The following is a 6,761-nucleotide window of genomic DNA, read 5'->3' on the forward strand; positions in this document are numbered from 1 at the left end:
TGTGGCTGCTAAGGGGCTTGGGCCACTTCAGGGGGCCCTTTCCCTGCAGAGTTCCACTGCCATCTCCTGAGCCTCGTTGTCTGCTGTCACTGGCCCAGCATGCTCCGCCTCAGTCTCTCCTCACTGACTGATTTATTAGTGAATCATTGCCTTCTTATATACCACAATAAATCAAACATTTAGGATTAGGGAGACTATCATTTTTACAAATGTTTATTTCAAATAGTGCAAATATTAGACCATTTACAAACAAAACGGTACTTTGATTGAAAATGATCTAATATTTGCACTCTTTACCTACTTATTTTACATGCAAGATTAAATGAATGGTGATTAGCATATAGTATGTATTATAAACAAAAAAATATAGCCTCCCTAATCCTAATATGTATGATATAACATGTCCATAATCCAATACTGACCTTAATATTTAAATGGTGTCATGGCTGCACCAATAACCATTCCTCCTCCATGCATCAGTGGGGAGAGTTGAAGATTCTTACAGCTGGGCCCAAGATAGCATGCGTGTTGCCATGCTGTAGCACACAGGGCTCAGGAAGGTGAGCGTCCACCCCACTTGTAGAAGAGGAAGGGTGGAAATTTTGCTATGAGGCCCACAATAATAAGTATGTACTTGCTAAATGTATTAATGAGACTTTTATTTAGCAAAAGAAAAAAAAATTAAAGGGGTGATGCAGCTGCATTTAGACTGATATTTTACAGTTCCTCAAAAACTGGTAATATTTTTTCGCAAAAGAACAGCGTTCCATATCGTTGAAGGTAATGGGGATCAGGTGTTGTCCTACACTATCAATGGATTTAAGTACAATGAAAACATTTAAATAAATGGAGCTAAATCAAGCAATATTTTGGGAAAAAGCGTAATGATGGGGATGGTCCTAAAATGGTAGTTTGGATTGAAAAAAAAAACAAAATGAAATTTTCAGTGTTCACCCACTATACATAGTTTCAAGTGAATCCAAAAAACATCAAATGTATATCTCTTCTTATGGGGGAAATTTCAAGAGCAGTGAATGTACATGCACCCATGTAGTATTTGCTGGGTAGGTACATAAAAAAACTAAGTGCATGTCCATGATGAATGCGATTTGTAAATGAGCATAAATAATGTGGCCACCTAGTAGCTATTACCTGGTGCTCAGCAAATCATATTACCATACACTATGGAACCATTTAAAAATATACAATACTTTCTAATTAGTGATATATCTCACAATACACCATACACTAAAATTGGTTTTAAATCGGTGTGAGTATTCCTCATATATATGCAGCTCCAATGTGTTTAGTACAGTAATCAGGCTGATTACTGAACTGAGCACATAGGAGCTGCAAATATACTGTATGTTGGTTCACAATATAATAGGGTGACCAAATACTAGTTTTCCTTGTTATAACATGACTGGTCTAGCCTGGCTAGTATGGTGCTGGCTCCCACTTTAGCAGTGGGATCTATGCTCTATTCTAATTGGAACCAGGCTAGAATGATAACACCAGAAATCCCATTGAAAGTAATTGAAAAATGTATTCTTCATTAATTAGGACACCTTCATGCAAATATCAAGCATGAGTATATATTGCATGTTAACCACGCAGTATTTTTATGTTATCACAAGTAGTTTGCATTTTTCCAAACACCAGTGAATAACCTGCCAAAAAACTGCTAAAGTATACAGAAAGAAGCCCTACAGATGTTATAGTTTGTTAATATTGACCAAAACTGCATATTTGAACAGAAAAGTATGTTGCCTTGGTAGACATACCACATGTTTTGTATTCACTAGTGCAATGGTTCTTAAACTTGGCCCTCAAGCCACCCTAACAGTCCAGGATTTAAAGATATCTATGCTTAATTAGTACCTTAATTAGTCTCTTCAATACCTGGACTGTTAAACTCGGCCCTCAAGGTTTTCTAAGAACCACTGCACTAATTTAATTCTTGATTCAATTTAATTTGTGTGGAGAATATATATATATATATATATATATATATATATATATATATATGTTTAATCATGCCCTGTTTGTACCAAATTGTAAAAAACAGGTTTCAAAGTTACTATGTTTTTAAAAGTTTATTACAGAAAACCAGCACATCAGAACAAAACAATAAAATATACACAATACGAGCATTAGGATTTCCAATGGTTTCTTCTCAAGTTTCCTAATAGCAAGTTTACAGAGTATACACTGATTTGTATCTGGAACAGTACTGATATAATGGTCTCATTTAAGATTTAATTATGATTTTTGTATGTTGTATGTGAAAGTTGTAGAACAGAACCTTTTTTTATTTATTAATTTGGCAATTTTGCACATTATTGCACTATTTTACATATTTTAACAGTTGTCAGTTAAGTGTGTGATTGGAAAAGAAACAAGCAATTTAATTTTAGAACATTAACAATGAAAGCATTACATTTATGTATTATGTTGAACTATGGCATTCATCTCCTGTGTTGAAATTGTAAACTTGTCAAGTAGCCATACACACAGCTACAGTAGCAACTTAATTAACCAGTTTGATTCAACTATATTTTCGTGCACATTAGCTGAAATTTCCATGAGAAATAGACTGCATGTTTTATACTGTATCAATTGAGGGCGTTTTTTTTTTCTTTTTAATGCATAAATTGCTTTTCAATGGAAATGGGTTTCTGTCATAACAAAATGCCATTAGCACATACATTTTGAAATGTTTGTATTCTAAAGGGACATTAAACCCTAAAAAAAAAAAATTATGCAAAATGGAAAGACGTGTTTAAAAATGTATGTTAACAGCTTAAAATTAATTAGCATTTTAGATTTTTTAAATCTTTCAGTGCAGATCACCTCCTATTTTTACTTGCAGCTAATTTAAAAGGTATTGACCACATAAATGAAACCCTATCTGAAAGAAAAAAAAATGCAGTAATAACCATTTATTGATGCATCAAACTGACATACAAAGATAAATGTGTATTTTGTGTAAGAGCATGTACTTGCATACTGTACCGTTATTTTTGTTATCAAACAGTAACATTTTCAGAAGTACTAAGACTAGTGAGTTATTCATTTTTAAGAAACAGAAGCACATTTCTTTTAAAGTGAGGCAGCTAATACATTTAGAAAGAAAAAAGTGCCACTTGTGAAGATTTAATTATAAAATCTCAGTTTAAGACACTGATTCCTAATCATCTGATTTGCTACACTTTCAAAATAAATGGTTTTGGGCATGAAAAAATCTACCATACTGTGATAGTGTTTTTTACACTTTCGCAAGAGAATCTCTGAACGCAGATTTTTTTTTTTAAAAAAAAACAAGATTGACTAAAAGGGGTTATTTTTTTTGGAGCAGGTGATGACTCAGATTCAGAGACGTATGCAATGGCGACTTTTACACAGACCGAGCGATTTGCTAATGCGTGAACGCCCCGCATACAGTCATTGCATTGTGATTACGAACGCAATGAGGATCCACTCACAAAGTGAGTGACAGATAGTCAATGTTTGGGGGATGGTTAGAAAAATGCAGGCATGTCTGACAGTTTAATGCCGTTTCATGGGCAAAGCCGCCATCAGGGGGGGGTGGGCCCTTGTCAGTCACACCCCTGATACACATCCTCTACAACTAAGGCGCACCACCACGGAACAAGGGTAACACTGACCGCAGAGACCTCCAGGCACATAGATGTAATATAACACCATCCCACCGGCAGAGCTCATGTCGGCAGGCTGGTGTTATATTACATCTCTATGTGCCTGGAGGTCTCCGTTGTCAGTGTTACTGCTGTTCCATGGTGTGGTATTCCCAGTGCCTAGTGTAAATTTTCGGTAAGTGGACACCTTGCACAATTACATCCCTCCGGACATTTCACTGGAGGAGGCACCTTCACTGGCCTCCCTTATTACAAAAATATCAGCAGGGCTGGGGCAAGAGAGTTGCATTTCCTGGGCCTCCTTCTCAAAAGAGCAGAGCTGAAGCTTCAGTTAGGAGTCAGCCCTCAGCTCTCCCCTGGCTTTTCCATTCCTCACCCCCCCACTTACCGCCTCCTTTATTATCCTCCTCTCCCTGCTCCCATTGTACCCCTGCCTTGCAGGCTATATTCAAGTGTGCCTCTGCCCCCATCCCTCCAAACTGTGCCTTTTACACCCCAATATTCCCCAAGTATGCCTCAGATTCCCCTCCGTAAGTATGTCTTTCATGCCCATCCCTCCAGAAGTGTGCCTGTGCCACTCCCTCCCCAAGTGCCCATCTGAACTCACTCCCCAAGTATTCCTCTGATCCCCTTCCCAAATATACCTCATGCCCATCCCACCCACAGTATGCCTGTGTCACTCCCTCCCCAAGTGTTCATCTGAACTCACTCCCCAAGTATTCCTCTGATTCTCCTTCCCAAATATGCCTCACGCCCAGCCCACCCAAAGTGTGCCTATGCAACCTCCTCCCCTAAAGTATGCCTCAGACTTTCACTCCTCATGTATGTCTGAAACCATCAATCCCCATGTGTGCTTCTGACTGCCCCCACCCCTCCCCCTCCACAACTGGGACATTGACTCCAATCCCCATGGCCAGGAGCTGCTGACCAGAAGTACTGTGGATAAGCGGAGACAAGGCCGCATTCAATGCAGCATACCTGAACCTGAAGATAGCAGATAAGCACAATTTTTGATTTAATAAATCATTTGAACTTTTTCTCATGTTACCGTTGTCTATAACCCTGCGATCACCAAGGCTCTATGGACCTCTGCGTCCAACATGTTGTGCAGGGGGAGGATGATGGGAGGACCCTGCCTGTTTAATCTGTCTTGGGCCTCAAAATTTATGATGGCAGCCCTGTTCATGGGCATGCATAAATTAGCCATTGCATTCTCCTGTGCAGCATGAGACATCTCTGCATGTCAGGGGAGCTGCAGTGTTTGCTGCTAATCAGACTTGACATACATGCTGCATGAGCACCTGCTGTGCATCAATGTTTACACTGTTGTACGGCTAGGAGAAGGTAGCAGTGGGTGTCCCTATGCTGAAGTATGCTTGGAAGGCAATAGCATATTTTAGCAACTGCGATTCGTATGCAGTTGCGTTTGCATTACAGTCGGTCTCTGAATCAGGCCCTCAGTCTATAGCAAATCATATCAGAACCTACCCAATAGGACAGAGCATTTCAGGAAACATAAGTGCTTACCTTGTACTTAGTATTATGTAAGCAAGGTCAGGGCTAAATGTGACAGTGTAGTCTCATGAGTGGTGAATGGAGGAAAGCAAGTAGACAATGAGTTAGTGGAAGGAGTAGGGAATCTTAACTCAGAATAATGTGTGGCTTATGCTAAAATGTTGCAGAAAAACAGTGCCATCAAATGTAACCAAGACAAAAGTTCATGCATCCAACTTCAAGCGATGTTTCATTATAAAACCTATATATATATATATATATATATATATATATATATGTGTGTGTGAAACCTTTAAACATGATTGCTATTTTATGCATATGTATGAGTTAGTCAAGCATGTTTTAGAAGTTGAAGACATCCATTCAATTTTGTATTTAAATTAATCTTTAGCTGATATTTCTAAAACAATTATGGTGAAAAACAAGAGACTTAACCTATTAAGAGAAGCGGATCATTTTAACAGATTTGGAATGTTGAAACAACGTTGCATTACAAGAGTTGTGCAATAAGTTTCTGGATGTGCAGTTCATAGGTAGAGACTATTTGACTGTCCTGGTTGTGAACTGTAATCTCTAACTAAAGTTTTTGTGACATTTCACAGCAAAGAACCATATATAAGCAGCTCTGCACACCAAAGAAGTCAGCTTGTTCACTTCCTTCAAGAAACTTGTTAAAGAGGTCAAAAAAAGGCTACGGGAGAGCCATGATCTTCTACAACTACAGGAGAGTTTTGACAGACTACAAGCTGCTTTTGGGGAGGAAGAACCGTCCCGGACCACTGTTTGAGTGGTTTGCAGAATTTCGACATGGGAGTCCCTGGTATACAAGGAGCAGTGCGGCAGACTTGTGTCTGCCATCACCACGGCAACATTGCTGCCGTGCAGGCCATAGTTGAGGTGGACACCAGGGTGACCATAGCCTAGCTAAAGAAGGAGATAGGCATCTCATTGGGATCCATCCACATACTCCATGAACTGCTTGGCCTGAGCAAAGTTTCTGAATGCTGGGTGCCCCAACAGTTGACTCGAGAGCAGGAGGCGGCTCGGATGACTTGAAGCCGCAACATGCTGGTCAGGTTTGATTGTGGTCAAACAGTCTGGGAGATCAGTAGTGGTGATAAATTCAGGATATACAGAGACCAAACAGTTGGCCCAGTGAATCCGTTGTACAGAAGTTCCGACATGAGCGCAGCGTAGTCAAGCAAATGGTGACTGTTTTCTGTGGCCAAGATTGGCCATGTAGCTACTGTACTGTGCAGCAGTGCACTGTCACTGGTACGCCAATGAATGCCTGCTGCCAATGCTGGAAGCCATTCCCAGGTACTGTCCAAGAACTTGCGCTTGTGGTGCCCTTCTACATCACGACAATACAACTACCCACAAGTCCAAGACAGTGGTGGATTTTTCTGGCCCATGGACGCATCGAGGAGCTTGGTCATCCACCATACAGTCCACACCTGGCCCCCTGTGATGACTTTGTTCACCCACAAATCAAGCATAAGATTAGTCCGATTCATTTTGATTCACTAGAAGCTGCAGTGGAGACCTCCTTCCAGTATGTAGACGACATACCTGTTTCGGACTGGT

This window comes from Taudactylus pleione, unplaced genomic scaffold (genome assembly GCF_031769625.1).
Source record: "Taudactylus pleione unplaced genomic scaffold, aTauple2 ptg000125l, whole genome shotgun sequence".
NCBI lineage: Eukaryota > Metazoa > Chordata > Amphibia > Anura > Myobatrachidae > Taudactylus > Taudactylus pleione.